Raw genomic sequence first — 25,273 nt, 5'->3', positions numbered from 1 at the left:
TAAACTGATTACAATGAAATCTATAAACTGTTGACGATCGTTTGGACATGTTGACTCTGGTACCAGCAAACCAGTTTTGATCATATAAACAGGCTGTTCTGATCACATAAACACCAAAGGTTTCTTCTTTTTGGTGTCAAATGACACACATCCACATCTGGGTAAGAAGGAAACAGCTGGTGGATGAGCTGTGGGTGGTTTGCTGATCTCCCCCAGATGATACTCAATTGGGACAAAGACCAGGACAAGAGCTTATCTCACAATCAAAAGCTCTTAAAAGATTTGCAAGGGTATTTGACAGTGACGTGTTACTTTTCTTGTATGATTCTTCGAGGTCTGCGATTCAGGATATTTTTAAGGAACGATTCACATAAAAATAAAACAAATGATCATTGTTTGATCATATGTTGTTCAATCAGCAAAAAAAAAAAATATTAAAATATATAATGTATTTGAATTATTTTAATAGATACAATATCTGGATCAAATTAGAATAATTACTATATTGTTTAATCTTTTTGATAGAGAGAAGTAATAAAATATGTCAGTAATAATATATGTTTATTTCATATATAACATTGGATTTAAATGTTTGTGTTTGTGTCAGAATTTATTATCTATAAATAAAATATCTACACTACAATTTTTTCTAAATTTACACATGAAGATACGTGTCAAAAATAATAAATGGTCAAATCACTGCCCAAATACACGCCTCATTAGTCAGGCAATGACTCCATAGATGTGTGCTAGACAGTTTTCATGTAAACGTTAAAGTGCCACTCAAGGACACTGCAGCAGCTGACAGTCCTCCGGATACCCTCAGTCTTCCCCCATCTGAGAATCCATGGCCTTTTCAATTAGGATACCACTCCAAATAGCTACTCGCATGGGTCCTTGAGGCCATCAAAGAAATAATAGGAGATCTTAATTAGGGCGGGTTCTCTTTAATCCAGTTCACCGCGCCTGGACTGTAATGTCCCATTGTGACTCAGTGCAGGTGAAAGAACAATTCAAAATTCCACCCTTTTCATCAAAGCTGCTGAAATGCTTGTGAACATCTACTAGGTTGATTGGGAAAATCTGGGTTTGAATGAAAGGAGGAGAACCATCAGAGATTTCTTGGAAGTCTCCAGCCAATTATCTGTAAGGCAATGTTTCCACCTGGATTGTTTATAGTGTTTGGATTACAAGTGGTCTGCTGAGACCCTGGACCACAGTATGTTGCAGGGATATATATCTGACAATAATCAAAATTACATTGTATGGGTTAAATTGATAAATTTTTAATTTATGCTAAATATCATTCCGATATCAGTAGGTAGTGCTGTCGCCTCACAGCAAGAAGCTCGTCCATAGTGTATGAGTGTAAGAATGAGTGTGTGTAGATGTTTCCCAGGAATGGGTTGTGGCTGGGAGGGCATCCACTGCATAGAACATGCTGGATAAGTTGGCAGTTCATTCCGCTGTGACGACCCCGGATTAATAAAGGGACTAAGCTGAAAAAAAATGAATGAATGAATGAATGAATGAATAATTCTGATATAAAGCAAATATCAAGTTTTATCGAGACATTTTGTAAATTTTCCACTCCAGTTATATCAAAACTTAATATTTGATTTGTAATGTGAATTAAACTAAATTCTCTTTTTAAAAACTTCAGATTCTACAATTTTAAATACACTCAACAGAAACATAAACACAACATTTCATACACGCATGAGAAAAATTCAAAGGTCCAATCATTTTTCTATGCACACCCTTTTCTCCCAAATTTTGTTCACACATCTGTCTAATGCTACGTTCCAATTTGCATACTCGTACTACGTCCTAAAAGTATGTAATTTTTTGTGAAGAAAAAGTACATCTTTCTTAGTGTGTAACAGAAGTTGATCCTTATCCTCTCTCTGCTTCTCTGGTTTCCTGTCAATAATATCTACTGTCCTATCCATTAAAGGTGAAAACCCTGAAAAAATTATTATACAAAAAAAAAAAAAAAAGATCAAAGCATGACATCTCTGTATAGAAATTTAAAACATAGACCAATTGCTCACTTTTTTAAATGTCTAATCATCTTGTTTAATCCTGCCGAATGTCACATGCACAAACTCTAGTGTGATCGCAGCATCAGTGAGCTCTTCTCCCTTGCCAAAATAATCCATCCACCTCACAGGTGTAGCATATAAAGATGATGATTAGCATTTGCTTCATGCTGTACAACAAATTTCTCCACATCTCATGCAGTCATTAGGATGTGCATGTGCTGTATTTTATTTCTCTCTACGTTTAAAGTCCTTTTTATTGTCATTTTCACATTTTGTATGTTTGTGTGAATTTTGTATTGTAATTTTTATGCAGCGTTATTGCATGAAAGTCAATCCAATTCACACATATAAGCATACATACAAAGGTAATCAGACTGTTTTGTCATTATGCCTCATCTTTATGTGGTTTCATACGAGAAGTGAAAAGGGGTGTAGTAAACAACAACAACAACAACACACACACACACACACACACACACACACACACACACACACACACACACACACACACACACACACACACACACACACACACACACACACACACACGAAGTCAAAAGTCATGTTTATTGATCAAGAACATTTTCACAGTATTTACAGTCTAATAGTTTTTATTCTGGATAATTTTAGTCTGGCTGGAGTAAAAGCAGTTTATATAGACCTAATAAGCATGTCAATGTAATTAACCCCATAAGAATTTCATTATGTCAAACAAACATTTGTCATGACTTGTCACTCAAAAGCATCTTGCTATAGCTACTTCATTTATAGTATAGCCAAATTAGGTTTCTAGAAGTTTTCTTGCTGTATACGCTGGTTATTTTGTTATTCTTTTAACATTTGTTGAATATACTGGATTAAATTTTAAATACACCCTTTTAGTTAATGAGCTGTTCATCTTCTGTAATTCTGACCATCTTTTTGTAAAAACAGTGATATTTCAATTGCATCTACTCCCACATTAAAAAAAGCCTACTACAGTAATATATACTGTAGTGCTTTTGAACCATATTATAGAATAGCCTATTTAAATTGTATAGTTGCTCTGGAATCACAACAAACAACCCAATACTGAATAAAAATGTTCAAAAATGCTATAATATTTACTATAAATCACCATAGTATTTTTTCATGAGGTCATTCATCCGCGATAAAAAACGCGAACAAGAAACCCGCCACTGGTGACGTTTCCAGGTGGCTAAACAGCGAGATTCGGCAAGTGTCCAACTTTTGATATAATTTTTGAGCCCTCCTCTTACTGCAGACGCCTGCTCTCGTTTACAATGCAGTCAAGGCAAGGCGCACCTCAAACGAGCCTATTTAGGGTGTTGATTGTGACCTGTGAATTGTTGGTTAGCTCCTCTTTAGAGGCTGTGTAAAGTTGCTGGATATTGGCTAGAACTGGAACACGCTGTGATATACACTGATCCAGAGCATTTTAAACATGCTCAATGGGTGATTTTTCTGGTGAGTATGCAAGAACTGTGGTGTTTTCAGCTGCTAATAATTGTGTACAGATCCTTACAACATTGGGCTGTGCATTATCATGCTGCAATATGGTGCAACAAAATAGGCCTCAAGATCTCATTGTTATCTCAGTGCATTCACTCAGTAACAAGCAGCTGTGTTCATTGTCTTTAACATACGCCTGCCCAAACCATAACCCCAACGACACCATGAGCCACTCAATTCACATTGAGCGAATTCAATTCGAAGTTGGCATCAGCATAGAGGTGGATGGATTATCTTGGCAAAGGAGAAGTGCTCATTAACTAGATTTAGGTGGAGGTGTGAACAATATTAGAGAGAAATAGACATTTAGAATACATAGAAAAAGTTAGATGTTTGAAAGCAGCTCATGAAAAAAATATTTTTGTTGTGTGTAAAGCTGTTGAAATGCTATCCTATTAAATTTAGAATAATTATGACAACAAATTATCTTCAGTAGAAGCAGAAGTAGTATCAATTACAGATCTCAATTAAAGAAAAGACCATTATGACTGACTTTGTGGTATAAATAGTGGTGTGCAGTAACAAATTACAAACACTCAAATCACTTTAATTTAGTAGTTTTTCTCAGGAGTTATGTTACTAAATAATTTACTTTAAGAATTGGAGAATTTATTTAGCAGTTTAAAAATGTCTACTTCTATTCCAGTACATTTTTAGTGCTGTATCAGTACTTTTACTGCCTTGCAACCTTTTAACATGCAGTCACCATTTTTTATATTTATTATTATGTTTATGTTTACATAGAAAAACAACAGACATACCCCAAGACTGGTACATTTTATAAATGCAGCAAACATGTACTGTACAGTGCAGAAGCATTAAAAGAACAAGCCAAATCATCACGTCACTCATAGCATGTTAGTCAGGGTTCAAAGTGTATAACCTAAGCCACGGTTGCCCAAACTCAGTTCAGGAGGGCTGGTGTCCTGCAAAGTTTAGTTCCAACCCCAACCAGACACACCTAGACTAGCTAATCAAGGTGCGACGCAATTGTTATTTGCTAGTTTCAGCTCGGCGCAAAAGTCGTTTTAACATTTTTCGCCATGCTCTTTAAATAGCAAATGCATTTGCGCTCGTATGTGCACCCATAGAAGTTCTGGTCTAAAAAAGCAGGCATGTTTTGGCGCGCTGCTATTTTGAGAAACTTTAATAGTCTGTTTTTTAGACCAGAACAAAGCAGGTCTATTGTCCGGCGCAAAGTGCGCCTTGCTTTCACACTGCTTAATACACACAAGATGTAGAGCAATACGCAAATATCTTTACATATGAAAAAGAATTAAAATATTATATTATTATATTATATATATATATATATATATATATATATATATATATATATATATATATATATATATATATATATATATATTTATATATATATATATATATATATATATATATATATATATATATATATATATAGGATATAAATATAAATGATTAAAATATTAGAAAACATTATTTTCTAGCCTACATAAATATAAAAAAACACTGCTTTCATGCCTTCATGTTGGGAGGCTTTTTCAGTTCATTCAATTTGCTTTTGTATAATGTTATTATTATTAGCGGTATTATTTATTATATCCATATTTATATTTGTTTTATTAAAAACAAGCTTAGGTTTGCCCACCTGTCAGGTTTTAGACCATATGGGGCACAGCATGTGTTTTAGGATGTGCATTATTCATTTGCTGGAAATTCAAACTGAATTTAGAAACAGTTTTGAAACAAATATTTGGGCTTAACAAACTAAATTAATTATTTATAGGCTAATTGATGTCTGTGCGTACAAGGTTTTCCTATCCACGAGAGCAAAAATAAAAAAGTTAATAATTTATCTCATTCTCATGCTGTAGATGCTCTGTTTAACTGTTATCTAGGGAAATGCTCAGTTTTTCCACTTACACTTACTTTACGTCATGTAAATGGCAAATGTGCAATGGTGCGACGCAACTGGCTCTTAAAGGGTATGGGAGATGAGACCCTGATTGGTTTATTCTCAAAACACACCTATAACTCATTAAAAAAATAAACTCAACCCTTTTAGACCATGCTCCATGGCGCAAAGCGGATTTTTTGGTCCTTAAAATAGCAAAAGTGGATTCTGACACGCCCTGAAAGCGTTTGCGCCCTGCGCTTTGCGCATGGACCGTCAAAATAGAGCCCAAGGTGTATATATTAATGTATGTTAATGTGTATTGTTAAATTAATCTCACATTTTACATTTAAAGTCCATGAATGGCAAATAAATGTAACCTAGATGGCACTGTTGTGAGCTACATTTTTAAATTGTGGAGTATATTGTAAGGTGGAATCATTTTGACCGCGTAACGCTCACTACTTAGTACTCTTAAGCACTTCTTACATAATTACATTATTACTTTTACATAATTGTTTTTGGCAAGTAATGGTATTTTTACTTGAGTATGATTTTCAGTACTTTTTTAGTAACCACTATGTATAAATGTATGTGTGGGTTACATTTATATTTTGTAAAAATGGGTGTTCAAATGCATCTCTTGTCGACAGTTGTGTTTGGATTTCGTAGGGACTTTTCACTCTTATTTTTAAAGCTCAACATCACTTTTGAGTGCACTCAGTGAGACGCATAAGTGCTTTTGAATGACCGAATATTGAATGTTACATGGATTGTTAGCAAGAGAGAATGCAAGTGAGGGAAAAGGTTGTGAATGGCAACTATCTGATTTTGATTGTATTCCATGTTTTGATACAGTATGAATAGCTTGTTTTGGTGAGCTTTAAAAATAACATGACCCAGGAGTTGTACACTGGACGTGGGCCATTAAGTCAGCAGAGCAAAGCAGGCAGTCTAATCATCAAACATGCAAAAGCTCAGTTAAAGAAGGAACAATGTAGCTTTGATTCATTTTAGTTGACATTGATGAAATTTTAGGGTTGTTAAATTGTAAAAAAATGCACAACGGGCTTTTAATTTTCAGTCAGGCAGCCCAAGGGCTTCCGGTAAACAGTCTTTCCATTACAAAATTGTCACATTTCAGATCTGATTTCTTTCAAAATCAGTGATCTTCACTGTCTGTTAGATATACGATATGAAGTTTATTTTACCCCAGTATTTTCAATGGAATTTCTGTGCTAGCCTGTTGCTCCTGACGGCAATAGTGGTTACAATGGTCTTTCATCTTCGTTTTACACTTGAACCGCTAAATGAATGCTTAAGTCTATTTAAATGTATGTATTGCAATTACATTACAACATCGATGCTGTAAAAACAACCTTGTACAATTGAAACTATTCCCATTAAGCCTTTACTGGAAGTTTATCATTGGCTTTAAACCTAAACGTTTATTAGTAGAAAATTTCATGTTTAATTTAACATGCTCTCTTTTCTAATGTTTAAATCTACTACCAATTTTTCTTAAATGAAAACATTCATTTGTGTGTTTATAAACATATTTCACAAATTATATTGTAATAAACTGAACACAGTATATTCCTTTAGATGATTTAGACAGCTATGCAAAATATCTAACTATTTTGGATAGTCAGAAATCTTTATAAATACGTATAAAAGTACTGACTTAATTTTCATTTGAGTCAACTTTTTCTTCAAGTATCACTTTATGCAATACATATTTAAACAACCAAGTAATAAAATCAGTTTGATGTTGATTCAGTTAAATGTTGTAGGTTTTGAATCAACTACTTCATAAGGCAGCTCTACTGACTCCAACCAAAAGCTAAAGACTAAGGGGCAAAAAAACAAATAAATGTCATACTTCTTGTATAAATTTCAATCTAAGAGAATTAATATCTCGTTTTATAATTCATATTAGCTGTGTTTCCATCTTAATGTGAAGCAAGTTAAATTTTTGCAAAAAAAAAAAAAAAAATCCCAAATGTAAATTAGCTATTAGAGTAGCTGACTGTAGTATTAGTAACTAACTAACATGCAAAATAGTCACATTGGTGTCATGTTTGCTATGTCAGTTTATTCAGCAAATGTTTTTTTCCTTCAATATTAGCATTAATTAATTTTCGTTAAGTCCAAAAACCCCTCAAGTAAGTATAAAAACGCTTAATTTTGTCAATAAAGTGATTTATTTCATTCAAAATTTCCATCAAATGTTTCATTACTCAAGGTGATTGAATCGATCTAAGGCTATTGAATCCTGCTGTTTTAAATGAATTATTTTTTTGCTCGAACAAAATCAGAAACTTCTTTTGTTGCAAATGACTCCGCTGAGCATGTGGAATTCTAGTTAAAACTGTTCGTCTCAGATGTAGGACGCTCTTTTGTTATTGAGAGAATGGCTGTGTATACAAGAATGATCATCTTTGTTGATCATTTTTTAGGAAGTTGTGCTTGTTTGTGTTATATGCTGACATTTTCTTGACGGCATTTCAGAAACACAACAACACAAGTCAGTTAGCTTCAATTACATTCAAGACATTTAATGCCATTTATTAGTATATTTAACCCTTTAAATTTTTAGATAGTCAGCCCTTTAAGCTGACTAATGAAACAAGTAAAATATTGTGTATATCATTTCATGTCAAAGACAAAACAAATTAACCATTATAAAATAGTTACTAAAACTATAATGTTTAATATGTAAATGTTCTCTCTACTAAACAGCTCTAGGGAAATATTAGAAAAAGACATGAATATATATATCCATTTCAATGATATAATTTCTTTTTTCTTATTCTCTTTTTTGTGCACCTCCATTATCAATTCAAAAGAATGCCTAGTTTAAAGAGTCTTCAGAAACCTCTCTTTTTCGACTGGGTGGTTGAACTGACAGAAATGACATACACAAAACAATGACATACACAAAACATTCTACTTTTGTGCTCTCAGTCCTCTCCCACACTCGATTGGTTTCTTTCTTGCCATTAAGGTTTGTCTATACAACTTTTACGACTGTGTTAGACAGCATCCCCTCCATCAAAGCTCTCTTACCCTATAAACAAAAGGCTCAGATGGACTCTGTATTTAAACCACAGCCAGTCCAACTGTAAATGTTTACTATTGTTGTACTTCAAGGGCAGTTATGTTAAGAATCGAGTGCTACACTTCACTTTGCAAATTTAGGCCCAGGATGTTCTTGTAGGAACAGCTTACTCAAAGAAAAGCATATTAAGTTCAGTCATAGAGAAATGGACTGAATTTGTGTTTGGTTTGGGTCTGAGTTGGTCAGAGGTCCATTTGTTTTCCTGTAGTAGTAACAAAACGTTTGCTGCATGCCAATTGGTTAAAACAGCTCTTTGGCCTGGATACCCTGTCTGAATTACGGACTTTAAAGTTTTTGTAAAGGGATAGAGACCCAAAAATAAAGATTCTATTTGAATTAGATTTTAAAAATGAACAAGTAAATTAAATTATTGTAATGAATATTTGTCAGTCATGCTCATACTGTGTATAAACAAATTGCACATGAACGTTTAAATAAATAGTTCACCTAAAAAGAATGAAAAGTACCATATAATTTATTCATCCTACTTTTTTCGTCCTCTAAGCCATCCTATAGGTGTAATTTTCAAAATAAAATATTATTTAGTTAATGTAACTTGCTAAGTTTAATAACTATCACAGTCTGACCAGGAAATTTAAAAGCTATTCCTTTTCAGGGTCTTATATTAACCAACAAAGCACAAACAAACCAACATTGGGTCGAAATTCACTCACTTATTTCCCTCACTACTTTAAGTAGACTATATTAGCAGACCAATGTAGGAAATCGTGAATAGGGGTTGAATTTGGATACAGCACTAGAGTTAAATTGTTGAGTTTTACAATTTTTAAATCCATTCAGCCAATCTCAGTGTTTGGCTGGAACACTTTTAACATAAAGCTTTGAGTCAGATTAGGCCATTAACATCTTGCTTTAAAAATTCTAAAAAGTTTAGATGATCTTCTGTAGTTACATTGACGTAGTTGATCAATATGGCTGAGAGCTATACTCTTATTTTGGAGTAAATAATAAAGGAACTTTGCTGTCGTAATATGACTGCAGGTGAGATATTTGACAGTAATAATTGCACATGCAGCAGTCAGAATATCAACTTTTCATTTACCATTAGTCCTACTAGACAATATAACTTCACAACAGTCAAGTTTAAATAGGAAAGTTATCAAACCATTTTTTTAAAAATCTTTTGGGATGCTAATGGTCTAATCCCATTCAATGAATTATGCTAAGCTAAGCTCAAAGTGCACACGCCAGACCTTTTTGCAATTGGGGTTTTATAATCCTGAAATAAATAAAACATTCCATTTAAAACCTCTTACTGTTTTATAATGATTAAACTCAATGCAAACTAAATGCTATATATGTCTGTGTAAATCTGTGTGGTCCAAATGTATATGAATACATGCAATCAGGGCTTTACATCAACTTTTTTGATCACCAGCCACAGTGGCTAGTAGTTTTCCAACGTTACTAGCCACTCTGCATTTTCACTAGCCACAATTTTGTTGTTGGGTAAATATTTTTATATGCATAAATTTGACTTTGACATGCTAAAATTACTTGATTTAGATTTTGTGTTGTGTCCACATTCCTTCTCATTCATTTTACATTTTGTGTGTCGTGTATGAGCAAATGGGTCACGGTTTCATAGTGTTATACTGCAATTAGTTTTTATTTCACATGACTTTTAAGAACTCAAATTAAGGATTTACCAAATTTATCTCAGACCACACCAAACAAAAATGATTTCTTAGCCACACATTTTAAATGTGTCAAACAAGCTAAATATAGCTGTATACCATAATTTTTATTTAACAAAACATTGCTTTAAAAAAAACAAACAAAGAAAAACAATTGACTTTTAAAAAATAAAAATTATTGTCATGTATCAGAAATATGCACAGTAATCTGTCCTTGCTAAAGGGCTCTCAGATCATCAGTTAACTACACATTAATAGAGAGTTAATCTCATATTAAAGCAAATATTGTTGTAAAAAAAAAAAAACATAATTAAACCATATAAACAAAAATAACCGTAAGCAAAAGAAAGCAGGTGAAAAACATACTGTGTGATAATGGAAGGATATTCACACGGTTAAGGCCAATTATTAATCTGTTCAAAGCGAAAGCAACCTGGTTCTGCTTACAAAAAGACATATTTGGAGCTCTTGAAAGCAGCAAGACTGTCGGTGCATTAGCAATACTTTTTTGCCTGACTATTTGAAAGCGATCCTATCACAGTTGCGTTCCAGGCACGCGTGCTTCAAGGAAGGAAACAGGAGCGCGCACGCTCTTTAAACAGTTGCGCGCATCACATCAGTTGTTAGCGTGAGTGATGATCCTCTCACTTGGTATTCATCTGCTTTCTTCTGCTAGCGCGAATGCAATTTTTTTGTTAGTCTTGCTGTTTCTCCATTCTAAGATCACATTTGCACGCATATTGGGTCATTCTTATAGTCGAACCCTGCATGCTTTTAAGAAAACCTCAATTTAAAAATAATTTTCTACCAGCCAAAGTGGCTAGTGGGAGTAACTGTCCAACCCGCCAAAGCTGAAATCTACCCTCATTTGGCGGGTTGGCGGGTGTTAATGTAAAGCCCTGTATGCAATATATGCAATTCAAATACCAAATTCAAGATATTTATTAAGTTTTATTCTAGGCTTCTAATTGTAACAGTGTGGTTAGTGCAATGCTAGTGACCTACATGAAATTTGGAAGTAAATCTCACGTAAAGCCACTGGGTCTCATTTACTAATAATTGCGTAGGTATTTCATATTTATACACACATTGATCTCATGAAAACTTATTTCTTAATTTTCACTTTTTAAATGTCTAGTTATTTTTCATTTACCCTGTAAATACATATCGAATTTTATGTAGGATTGGTTATACATGTTTATAGGGCCCCAATCGTACAGTAGCGGAAGGCGTCGTAGTTGGGTAAACTTAGAGCACAGTGAATTGGAGAATACAACAAATAATTCTTCTGCAATCCTAATTGCTGAAATAATATTAATAATTTAACTCCATGATAGTGTTATAAAGACTTTCAGAAAAAGGAAAAAAAAGTGTGAGACTGATGACGACAGAGGAGAGAATAACGTCAAATTTCATCTCAGCCTCATAGACGCTGCATTAGAAATACCCTCGCTTAAGCTATAATTTGTTTTTTGTAATTTGACGCAAAGATGATAGAATACATTGATAAATACATATAAATGTTCAGACGTTTATAAAAAAAACACAAAATCTTTAAAACAGTCAAGGATTTAAGATTATGATGACCGTTAAATGCGTCGAAAAAAGTCTTGTGAGAAGGGTCCATAATTGTGTTCATTTGGTATAAGTACACAGTAATCTGTCCTTGCTAAAGATCTCTCAGATCACCAGTTAACTACACATTAATGGAGAGTTAATCTCATATTAAAGCAAATGTTGTTGTAAAAAAAAAAGAATTAAACCATATAAATAAAAATAACTAAGCAAAAGTAAGCAGGTAAAAAACATACTGTGTGATAATGGAAGGATAACAGTTACGTCAAATTTAATTTCAGCCTCATAGTCGCTGCATTAGAAATACCCTCGCTTAAGCTATAATTTGTTTTTTGTAATTTGACGCAAAGATGATATAATACATTGATAAATACATATAAGTGTTCAGACGTTTATAAAAAAAACACAAAATCTTTAAAACAGTCAAGGATTTAAGATTATGATGACCGTTAAATGCGTCGAAATAAGTGTCATAATTGTGTTAATGTGGTATAAGTAGTACAAAAGTTGATGAATCATGATATATTCGTGAAAATGCCCATATACACATTTCGCGAATAAACTGCAGTCTGTTGCAAATGAGAAAAATCATGGCTGCCACATTGAAGGGTCATTCCAAATCAAAGTGATCAAAACTGTCCCCTTCGAAGGACCCTTTGGAATGGGGAAACTTCAGGAAATGATCATTTTACTTAATTTAGTTCAAATCAATTCAGAACTGCTCATCCCTATGGTACAATGTCTATAGAGAGGACCCTTTGGAAAAGATTCGGGCAAAGAGAGGAGCCGTTCAGAATGAAATACACCTACAATGCCTTGTCTTTGATGAACCCAGTCGCCATTAGTCTTATCGGGTACCACAGCAGGGTTGATTCTGGAATGCACTGGAGAGAGATTACGGTGCAATTAAAAGCACATCCTCTACCCACACACACTTCAGAAGCATCATGTCACACACTTAAAGAGAGATTCTGTGTTCATCTGCTTACTCTGACAACAAGCACCTTACAGAGAGAAAAATAGATATAGCACACACAACACTCTTAATATAGGCTATTTTTTGCTTTATTCTTCATAGATGCGAGTCTAACTCATGTTATACTTGTATTGGCTAAAATGTACCTTGTGTTGTACTTATTCTATGTATTCTGAAATCACAAAAGAGTGAAACAATTTAAAGCGCTCTTTAAAAAAATAGCTTTATTCTAAGCATAATTCTATCCCTCTTCATCATTGACTGCTCACAAATGTGGGTTTTGTTTTTTTAAGAATTTATTAGTAAGCTAACAGGTTAGCATAACATTAACGGTTTAAGAAGTATTCCTACAAGCTTTTCTTAAGGTTGTACTGTTTGTAGATTGCTAAAAAAAATTAACAAGACTGTATATTTGGATAAGTTTTGGCTTTGTATGAGTAGTACGCTAGCATTTGAAGAGCTTTTTGAAAGCTTTTTGTAAAATAGCAATGGCTGATCACAAATATGTTTTATTATTATAATTACTTAATTAGCAAGCTAACATCCTAGCTACTGTTTGCTGTTTAAGAAAAACTACTCCGCACTAAATAAAAGATTTAAGGGCACCTAGGTTACCCCTTTTTTCAAATTTAATAGAAGTCTTTTGCGTCTCTAGAATGTGTATGTAAAGTTTCAAAAAACACCCATCAGATTTTTCATTGTACCTTTTAGATCCTGTTTTATACATCTTTCCACCAGGGGGTCGTTTTGTCGTACTGCGCCTTTAAGGCGAGTCCTCCCCGCCTACTGTTTTTACGTGCCTGTCAGCGTGCTTTAAATCTCCTTCCTCGGCTTTGTCAGACAACAGACAGACTTATAGGAAGAAGGTCTCACGTAGCGTTTGTGAGAAATACTACAGTAAGAACTTTACCAATCAGTATTTGTTGTGCTGTTGCATTGATGAGTGACACGCAATATCGTTACAAAGTTCAAGGGCGCACACACACACACACACACACACACACACACACACACACACACACACACACACACACACACACACACACACACACACACACACACACACACACACACAGAGCGCGCTTAGCACCGTTTTTGCACGCAAATGTGTCAGGATACAGGCTAATCTCCACTGCTGTGTGGATATCTGTTATGTTAATGTACAAAATAAAACTGATTTAACGTCCACAAACCGGGATTGCATAGTCTTCTTTTAGAATTGTTCTGACACGCGGCTGTGCTGATGAACTAAAGCTGAAGTAAATCGCAGTTGTTCATTACACAAGTGCACTGTTTTAAAACATTTTTAAACATGTGAAACTTACTCTTGATACCATTTGATGATGATTGATGATCCTAGCAAACTGAACAGACCTTTTATTCCAGGTTGCTTTGCGCACGTCTGGTCTTGTTGGCATAATTATACACGTGACTACTTAGACATGCTACGTGAAGCTGTCAATCAATTCGGTGGGCGGGGGGACTGCACTCCTAAGTCAAGTTGTGGTCGGGCTGAAAATCGCTCCAATTGGTCCACCGTTTTTATGTTGTTAAATTGAAAAAAAAAGGACTGAGTGAGTTTATTTCACCACAATATGACGGTCTATACTTTATATATACACACACGTCTGTCTAAACAGCTTGAAAAGTAGATTTTTCACCATAGGTGCCCTTTAAAAAAAACTAATGAAAAGGAATACATATTTGAATGAGTTTTGGCTTTGTATGAGAAATATGCTATATAATGCTACTCCATATCATCAAAAACACACAGAACACAGACCAAATACAGTAATCCATATATTCAGTGTATACATTTTTTTCCCCTTAAGTTAAGATAATGATTGAATTCTGAACCTACATGTACTGTGAGGGCAATTTAAACAGATATGTGATCCTCAAAGATGACTTATTTTGTATATGGAATATGCCAATTGTTGTCGAATGGTGACAAGTTTGCATCCCAACACCGATAAATGGATGATTATGAAAGACATAGGACCCTATATCATATATCCAGCGCAATACGTTTTTGGCTCAATTTGTTGCTATTTTCAGACCAGCACAATCCTAATTTTCACATTTTGCGCCAGGTTGTTTAAATAGCAAATCTATTTGCGCCACTTTGTGGACTCATGGGTGTTCCTGTATGAAAAGGAGGTGTGTTAAGGCGCATTGTTGGCGCATTGCTTTTTTAAAGAACTGAAAAAGACTGTGCCATTGATCAACTGAAAGCTGGTCCAAAGTCCAGCGCAGTTATGTTCCTATGCAAGTCCAAAACGCATTGCTTAAGACACACAGGATGCACAGCAATACATAAATATCTTTACATATGAATACAAATAAAAGGATTAAAATGTTACAAAAATTATAATTTTCTATTGTAAATATAAAAACTACTACCTTCCTGCATTCTTCATGCCTCCATGCCTTTTTTATAGTTCATTCATGACAATTTGCTTTTGTATAACACTACTATTATTAGCAGTATTATTTATTATATGCATATTTATTTTGTTTTAATAAAAACAAGTTAAGATTTGTCCACCTGTCGGGTTTTAGAGATGTCTTCATCACTTTATGGGGCATAAGAATAAGACGTGTGTTTGGATATAACTATATGTGGTTTTTTGACCACACTTTATTATTATTGTTAATTAATTAGTTAGCTGGAAATTAGAACTGAATTTAAAAATAGTTTTGAAACCAATCTTTGCGCTTAACAAATGAAATTAAATATTTAGGCTAATGGATGTCTTCAGTGGAGTGCGTACAACGCTGTTTCCTTATCCACAAAGGTAAAGGAGTAAGGAGTAAAAGTAAAAAAAAAGAAAAAGTAAAGAGGCCGAATGAAAGAGGCTTATTCTTTATTCTCGCGCAACAGATTGTCTGTTTAACTGTTTTCTTGCAATAGAGAAGTGATCAGTTTTTCCACTCATAAAGTAGGCTATGTAAATAGCAAATGTGTCATGGTGGGAGATGAGACTCTGAACCAGTTAAACTCCGCGGACCCGCTACTGGGTACATGACGTCATTGACTTTCGCTTTTAGATTTGAAGGGCACCAAACCCCCATAAGTGGTTTCGTTTAAAAGTGTAGAATCTATATTTTATGCACATATGCATCACTTTGGTTTTTATTCTACTGTACAAAAGTTATTTACACTTAAATGCACAGTATGTTTGATACCCGAGCTGGGTATTTTAAATTGGTTCATTTTCATGTGACACATGTACAAGTTATAGCTCAAATGAAAGCTCTTGCCGGTGCTCATACGGTTCTAGCATTCTTTTTACTGAATTATATTCACATATCAAACAGTTGTCGAATGAATCGCTGTGTTTCCATGGCGCAGAAGTGAAAACAATACATTTATGATTGATAAGCAGCCCCAGATAGCACAGACACCTGTCATCTCTGACCTTATGCTGTGCGCTCAAGGCCCATTCTCCTCTGTTTTTGAGATGATGTGCATAAGTAATCTTTTTATATGGTGTGGTCCAAACACAGTGAATTATGTTTGATCAAACAAAAGAATAGTAAAATATGAAAACAATGATCGGTCTCTGTGGCTTGTATAGCACCTCTCATCAGTTGGAATACAATAACTTTTGCATAGATTATGGTGGACACATTTTTCTTTTTTTCTATGATTACAGACATCTGCAGGAACCACTAAATTTAATTACAGCATGCTAGACCACACAGAACCTAAAAGGTACACTTTTAAATTTAAGTTAAGAAAAAAATACAAAAAAAGTGCCTCTTTTTAGGTGTTTATTATAACTTAGACAACATATACAGAAATTTTAAACACTTTCAATAGTGTTTTATGAAAATTCAAAGGGTTTTCTTTAAAATGATACCAAATTTTTGCATTTTCACCTCTGCATGTGGATTTGGGAAGCTTTTAAATTTCAAAACATAAAAATAAATTTAGTTCAGTTGAAAAATGGCCTCTATGGCTATGAAGTGACTTGCGTCTGTTCAATTCAGTATAAGCTGCAGAGGCTGCGCAGAGCGTGAGTCACCAATAAGGTGAGGCACCAGTGGTGCAGACAGCTAAAAACATTTGGATATGCTTTGTAGGAAATGGCTTTTGTACAATGCACTGTAATCATTTATAGGGATGCAACGATTAGCTGATTTCACTATTAACTGCGCTTTAATTTGTCACAGTTAATTAATCATAAAGCTTCTATAAGCCACATTTCTGTTGCACGAAAAACTTATGACAAGTTGCCAACTGTGCGCTAGTTTAAAGTTCCCACTATGTACACAGAGGCTAATATGCACTCACACCGGATTAACTATAGCAGCGGCCGTTCCCATATCACGTCTTTTCCTCTTGCAAGTTTGTTATTTCTAATGTAAGAATGACAATATGCGCACACAAGCAGAGCAACGCGCTTGCGTCTTTTCCACAGTGAGAGTTGTGCGTGCCTTTCAGTGCAATGTAAACAAAAGATATGTTAGACAAATTATTATTAAAACGATTATATATGCATGAAACCAGATGATAACAGTTAATCTTAATAGCTACTTCCCTAATATAAAGCTTGTTGTTCTAAATTACATTAGACGTGATAACCGTGAATGCATGATTGTTCTTCAGAATATATCGTACAACCAAAATCTATAATGTTGCATCACTAATTGTTATGCTGTTCAAAACATGACATGAATGTGTCTGAATGTAGAAGAAACCTTCTTCAGCAATGCACTGCTTTTGTTGTGCGAAATGCAACATTTTGAATGTTTGTAAACAAAAAAAAAAAAGTCAATTGGACAGTGCAGTTGAACAATATACAATATATCAATACAATATATTAACATTTTAATGTAGAAAAAGCCAACGTGGATATCTTTATGAGCACAAATACAGCATATAAGCTCTTATATGTAGTCATGTCATCACTCATATAGCAAGTCATATCTCTCCAGCCCTTTGTTTGGGATGGCTTTCATGAACCGGCCCCTATGACAAACTAATTAAATAGCCCTGACCTACTGTATCTATCTATAGGCTAGATCTGCCAGACAACTGACAGAATTTTTTTCCCCACATTGCCGGCTGGGTACAAACACGCATTGACAATAGTATCAACCACTATAGGGTTGATCAATTTTACATGTGTTTTAACCTCTTGTTTTATTATTATTTAAGATACAGATCAGCACAAACTATTTTATAAACTGATCATGTTTTAAAGTCTGTAAGCGGAGATCAAGTGTAGTCACATACGTTTTTGGATCAACCCTGTATTAATTAGTATTACTATACACTGTAAAAATTATATGATCAATTAGTCATGACAGCATATGTTTTTAGTTAATTGTAACTTATTAAACTAAGTTATTTATGTTTTAACTGAATTTTACAAGTTACACAAGATTTAATATGTCAGTTTAACATAATATAAGCTCAATGGACTCAAACTTGTGTTTAACATAAGTTCAGCTATAAAAATTAAATTTTATTTATAGTGTAGATTTATGCTGTACATATATTGTGCTGGTAAATTGTGTATGCGCTATAGAAAACTTTATGAAGGGCTGTTAAATGACAAAATAACGCACACCCAAAGTAAGTCACTGGATGTGGTTACACCTCAGCTGTGCATTATTTTCTTAAAGAGTCAATTATTGAGATTACAATATGGTTACCACACCAAAAGACATTTTTTTCATGTTAAAATTTCAAGAATTTCAATTTGTCAAGCTTTACTCCTCAAACTTTCGCCTTATACAGGATTACTTTCTTATTCCTCGGATCTCAAGCCTTTAGTTTATGTTGATATGATTTTTGACTATTGCTGGCTGTGAAATCAGTTGGCATATTTATAAAGAGTTATCTGGAATTACATCAACTGTGTGTTTATCTGAAAATATCTTACCGCTTCTAATGTTATCAGTTGATTAAATGGCCGTTATCAGTAGTTATCAGCTGATAACACTTACTGGCAGGCTCAGAAGGCTGTTATCATCCATCCACATAGTTAATCAGGTATACTACTAGATTGCATTACTGTGATGGTTGTGTTTAGGGTTGGGGTAGGCGTTAATTAAATACAATTAATGGGAAATTTAATAAATGCCATAATTCTCATTAACTTCAGGCTGCAGCTGTATGTGATCTGTAGCTGATCAACCGTGTGGATGAATGATAAAAGCCTTCTGAGCCTACCAGTAGGCGCATAAGGCTCCTACTAGCCCATATTTATCAGCTGATAACCAATGATAACGCCAATCCAATCGAGTGATAACATTCTAATTGGCTGAAATATCAGTCCGTATCAGCCAATCAGAGTCAAGCATTCAGCAACCCAGTAATAAAGTCTGTGTCAGAAATCTTAGGCAGCTGACTTGTTTCCATTTCATTCCATGATTCTGGAGGGAGTAGTTTTTCACAAAGGCACATATTTTTTATGATTCAGACAGACTTCCAAAACAACAAAACCATTTAATTATCATCAAAAGTTAGTCAAAAATGTACATTTACACACAAGGACCACCATTCCAAATGTGGAATTAAATGGTCAGAGTTTGTCTGAAGATTACCAAAACATTTTTTTTTATTAACTATTTTTGTAATAAACAATTGAATGAACTTGCAGGAATTCATAATTCAAATTAAGACTAACAATATGCTCTAGCAGAATAAACATTGTAAATTTTGATTTCACATCGACTTTAAAACCTTCATATGTAGCCACATTATGTCAGGGCTTGACATCAACACCGACCAAACCGACAAATAGATGGTAGATTTCACCTGTGGCGGGTAAAAGAGCCACTGCCACAGGTCACTTTGGCTGGCTGCAAATAATTTTTAAGGTTGTAGTTCATCAAGACGCAATACGACTGACAAAATAACCGTCAGCATGAGCAAAAGAAAGCAGGTCAATACCGAATGAGAGGATAATCACATGCACGGCAAGATCTTCACTCATTGACGAGGGCTTTAAAAATCGCACACACGGTTTGCATGTGACCATCCTTACATTATCACCCAGTATTTTTCACTTGCTTTTTTGCTTGCAGTTATTTTATATTTAAGGTTTAATAATCCGTTACAATAACATTGATTCAATAGACTTGTTTTTATGTAATTTTTTGTTTTGATTAATAAAGTGCATGTACACAGCTATATTCAGCTTGTTTTTATTTTTTATTAGTTAAATTTTGTAGCTGAGAATTGGTTATTTGTTTATTTTATTTTTGGTGTGACCATAGATAAAAAATAGGTAAATCCTTAATGTTAAGCCCTGAAAAGTCGTGTGAACCACTATGAAAGCACAACCCATTTGCTCATGCTTATTGAGCAAGCTCATACACAACACACACAAAAAGTATAATGAATAAGGCATTTGGAAACAACACAATATTTAAATCAATTAATTTTAGCATGTCAAAGTCAAATTTATGCATTTAAAAGATTTTCTCCCAACAACAAAATTGTGGCTAGTGAAAATGGCGAGGGGCTAGTAATGTTGGAAAACTGCTAGCCACAGTGGCTGGTGACCAAAAAAAGGTTACTGTCAAGCCCTGTATGCAGTGCATTATAAAGAGTTTTATTCTCTAAATTCAAAAAGAAGATTTTAACAACATCACCCCTTTGATTCCTGGATCTCACCTCATGCTGTGCGGTTCCAGTCTTGAGTGCTGCTCTCTTCCATCTCATCTGTCGAGATGACTCTTTTGCTTGGACTTCTGTGTGGTTGTACAACTTTAATTTCACTAATGACAGCTGAGGTTTGAAGTGTCCTCCTCTGGCACATGTCTTCAAGGAGTGGTTGTGCTCTCTCGTTCCTAATGCATTAGAGTGGTCAGGAACAAAGGGTCACCTTCCTTACATTACCCTCTTGATGCCTCTCTGTTTCTAGCCCGGGCTTCTGTCTCTTTTTAAAGTCCTCATGTTAGTCCTTTCATATTTTTTTTACAAACACTCTTCAGTATAAGCTAGTATTGAGCCAGATGAGCCAGAGATGGCTTATTCTCTCCATTTACTCAATGTATGTTGTTAAATTACTGATCATAAGATATTCCGAACCTTTTTCTGAACAAAATTGACGTGCTAAATGGAAAAATATAGATTTTTTTAGGATGTACTATCCTTTTATGGCATAGCTCTCAAACTCAAGTCATTGAGGGCTGCAGCTCTGCACAGTTTTGCTCCTACTTTAATCAGACACACCTGATCCAACTAATCAAAATGTTTAAGCCTACACTTGAATGCCTTGATATAGATCAGCTGTGTTTGAATAGGGTTGCGGCAAAACTGTGCAGAGCTGCAGCCCTCCATGAATTAAGTTTGCGAGCTATGTTTTACTTTTTTTTTTTTTTTTACAATTGATTAGCAACAAATTTCAGAACCCTAATCTCAGTTTTCAAAACTCTAAACAGTCATTACTTTTAGACCAATCTCTCCAATGTTCAAAACTTTGCATGATGTGTTCAGTTTCTTAAAGAAGTTCTGCATTTGCAGGATCATTGATTCTCATAACCCTGTTTTCATACAAATACTACGAGGACACAACTTTAGATCACACATACATATACACATGATTTCAATAAACAATCAACAATCATTAAATATTGATGTTTAAAATATATGATAAAGCTTTCATTATAGTTTATTCATAAGTGAGGGAAAAGTACAGACAGTAGAATTACTTAACTAGTAGAAAATAGTAAAGTTAACAAAAGTATCTCCTATTGAAAGCATATGGCATGGATTTTATGGATTTTACAAAGTGCATAAAATGTCTTATTTGTTATATATAGCAAAATCACTATTTACATTTTTTTAACCCAATATACAGTATATATACTGTACAGTATATGGGGTCGCCACAGTGGAATGAACCGCCAACTTATCCAGCATATATTTTTGGCAGCGGATACCCTTCCTGCTGCAGCCCATCACCGGGAATATATACACACATATATATATATATATATATATATATATATATATATATATATATATATATATATATATATAAATGTAAGACTTACATTTTCTATAGGTGTCCATGGTTGTATGAACACACACACACACACACACACACACACACACACACACACACACACACACACACACACACACACATCATCATCATCATCATCAGATCATACATTATATATATATATATAATACTATAATATATATATATATATATATATATATATATATATATATATATATATATATATATATATATATATATATATATATATATATTATAATACTCTCACTTGCATGAAGCACTCTATGAATTGCAGTGTTTTTCAGCAACATAAAAATGCCGTCTAGTGTGTATAGAGAGGAAAGTGTGTGTCCTACAGGGGATTTGTCTAGGCCACTTACTTTTGTCAAGCACACTTCGATTGCACAATGTTTATCAAAGAAGCATGGGATGTTTGTACGGTGGTTGGTGCATATGGAGAGGAAAAGATTTTCTTCTACAGGTAGTTTGTTAAACCCACTCACCTGCGTGAAGCAGTCTATGGATCGCATCGCACAAAGTCGTTCCAGAACATGGAGTGTTGATAAGACAGTGTTTGGTGCATACTGACCTACAGGTGGTTTATCCATAAGATCCACATCCCATTCGTAAAATATTAATACATTAACCATTACTTTTGTAAGAATTATAACATTCTACAATCATTCTTTATAAAACTTGCAAACTGAGCACCATTTATGTTGTAAAAATGTATATGATGGCATAATAATAATAATACAGTGATAAATATCAACTTTAGTAAGCTGTTTGGACAGAACTGTGTGTAGGCATAGTGTGTCCACAGTCATATAGAAACAGAATGAGACTCTTTATTGTCATTGTACAAAATACAGCGAAATTTACGTTTGCCCTTCCTTTCAGTGCACTTCTATTTGTCAACAACAATAATAACAATAGATAAAAAGGTAAAATGGTAACAATAATTAATTATAAAAGTAGAAACAAGACAATATTAAAAGTGCATATAATGTGTGTATAAAGTGGCAAGCGCATTTTCTAGCAGCTTTTAAATTTAAACGTGAATAAAATACTATATAGCATATATATAGCATAATATTTAATGTCCATGTGCAGAACAGCGCGGGAGCGAAAACAAAACTGCTCAAATACTTACCTCCCGGGACGTATATCGCGTTCTCCAGAAATGTCCGCAGGGTTTCCAGAGTGAGCCTGGGTTGTTTGTAATAGATGGATTAATAAGTCTCTTTTTTTATTTCTGACATTAAAATAGCATTAAAAATAGCAATTTTGAGGCCCACCGCACGTGACATAGAAGTGTGGTCTCGTCACACACTGAATTGATTGACAGATGCGTATTAATATGTCTCCGTAGTAACGTGTAAAATCATATCCACAAGAAAGGATGTGCACAAAACAACTGGGATTAAAAGATCTCCGCTCTCTGTGATCATCTGCACCTCAGGAATGAGTTTTACATGTTTAAAACATTTTTAAAACAGTGTCTGTTTGTAATAAACACAGTAAAATTACCACAAATGCATAGTGTCAGTGCAATTATATATATATAAAAAAGATGCTTTAACTCCATTTTGTGGATGTTAAATCAGGTTTATTTTGTACATTAACATAACTGATGTCCATACAGCAGTGGATATTAATTTGTATCCTTTCACATTTGCTGTGCAAAAACTAAATGCTTCATAATGACATTGTGAGTGACTCATCATTGCAGAAAAGCTTGAATTAACTCCACAATCAATATTTCAAATAACAGTTGGGAAAATTCTTACTGTGGTAAGGGAGATCTGCTTTATTCTTGTCTGTCACTGTGCTGTTTATCTTTGCGAAGCTAGAGGCATCAGATAGATCTCTGTGGCTCTGACGTGCACCTAGGAACGATGGTCAGGGAGAACCAGCTCATTTGAATTAAAGCCACAGAAAAAGATACATTGTCTTAACAGCACAAATTTCCCATGTTTAAAAAGATATAATAAATGATCTGATGGGTATTTTGAGTTGAAACTTTACAGACACAACCTAGAGACACAAAAGACTTATTTAAAATCTCGAAAAAGGGGTCAAATAGGTGACCTTTAAAATACCAATCAATTAGCCAAACCAAGCACATTCTGAAAACGTAGTCCTGCGGACGTTTCTGGAGACCGTGATTTGTGTAGCCAGAGGTAAGTATGGCTACATTTCACTTTTTTAAGCGAACGCTACGGGGCTGTGTGACGCTGTTTTTCTTTCCGTTTGCTAGCTGATCGCTTACCTCCGTGTGGAGGGCTTTCCCGCCGCAACTAGTTTATCCAATTAGCTCGTCGTGTACATCAGCGGAGTGGAGAAGTGGAGAGGGGCTGACTACGGCGATGACCGGGTTCATGTCCGAAGAAGAGTGATTCCAGAAATCAAGTAAGACTAAAATAGAATCCAAAAAATAAAGTGAACGAGTTCATAACAGGGTGAGAATGTGGTGAAATCCAACAACGTGGTCATAATCAGACGAGGGCTTTTCTTTTTCTGGACTGCTTTTGTAAATCGTTGCTTGGGTTTAGGGAAGAAAGCGGGTGGGCGGGCGGGTAAATTGGTAAAAGCAGCTGGGTTTAGAGAAGGTGGAGGAGGGCGGGTTGCCGATTGTCCGGTCGCCTAGTCAATCATTCAGTCAGTCATTCAGTCAGTCAGTCAGACAGATGGTCAATCGACAGCGGCCTTCGGTGGCTTTAAGCAAGAACAGCACAGGCGCGAACGGCGCTCGCAAGAGACGTTCAAGATGCGAAAAAGTGCACACAGCGGCCTCTCACAGATTCGCGAAAACAAAAACTGCACAAATACGTACCTCCCAGGACATATTTTGCGGTCTCCAGAAACGTCCACGAGACTACGTTTTCAGAATGAGCCTGGGTTGCAATTAGCACATATGAAAGCAACGTAGCATATGTATAAATGGAGACAAAGGACCACTGATGCTAATGTTTAATTTTTTACAAATTAAATTAGTCTTAAGTAATAAAGTATGCCATTCAATACAGTTTTACAACTTGTGTGAACTTTCACAGTGCTCAGTTTGCATTTCATGAAGAATTATGTCAGCAAAGCCTTACTACAGAATAAACAAACCTCCTTGTCACATTGTCTAGAATGCAACAGGTCTTCATTCACTCTCTGTTACACCATCTACCTGGAAATTAACCCCATGTTTAAAGCTGTTGGCTCAGAAGAGAACTGTTAATGGGGTGAAAGGGAATACGGGATCTCTCAGAGAAAAGCAATCAGGTAGGCAGCAAGGCGTTATATTGTGTAAACCTGCAGTCGGGCTGTGGCTCTCACGGCTGAGCCACTGATCTCATTGTAGCGTTTGTATTGATACGGTGAATGGGGCAGACCATGAGAAAAGACACGAACGCAATGGAGCGGTAGGAAGCAAGTGAATGGCTGCTGACTTCAATCCTTTTTCATAATTTATTTTCTTTTGTTATGCTCACCTGTGCGGTTTCCAATGTGGCTCAGGTTTCAGAAT

At 34.8% G+C, this 25,273-nt stretch overlaps 1 protein-coding gene across 7 annotated transcripts in view; it reads left to right on the top strand.

Annotated features, from left to right (window-relative positions):
* Window positions 1–25,273, top strand: part of ptprz1a (protein tyrosine phosphatase receptor type Z1a) — a 155,572-nt gene that overhangs the window by 14,545 nt on the left and 115,754 nt on the right. The gene's annotated exons all lie outside the window — the stretch shown is intronic.

Source organism: Danio rerio, chromosome 25, assembly GCF_049306965.1.
Source record: "Danio rerio strain Tuebingen ecotype United States chromosome 25, GRCz12tu, whole genome shotgun sequence".
In the NCBI taxonomy this organism is placed as follows: Eukaryota; Metazoa; Chordata; class Actinopteri; order Cypriniformes; family Danionidae; genus Danio; species Danio rerio.
Note: the sequence above shows the minus strand (reverse complement) of the source record. Positions and strands in the feature narration are given on the sequence as shown.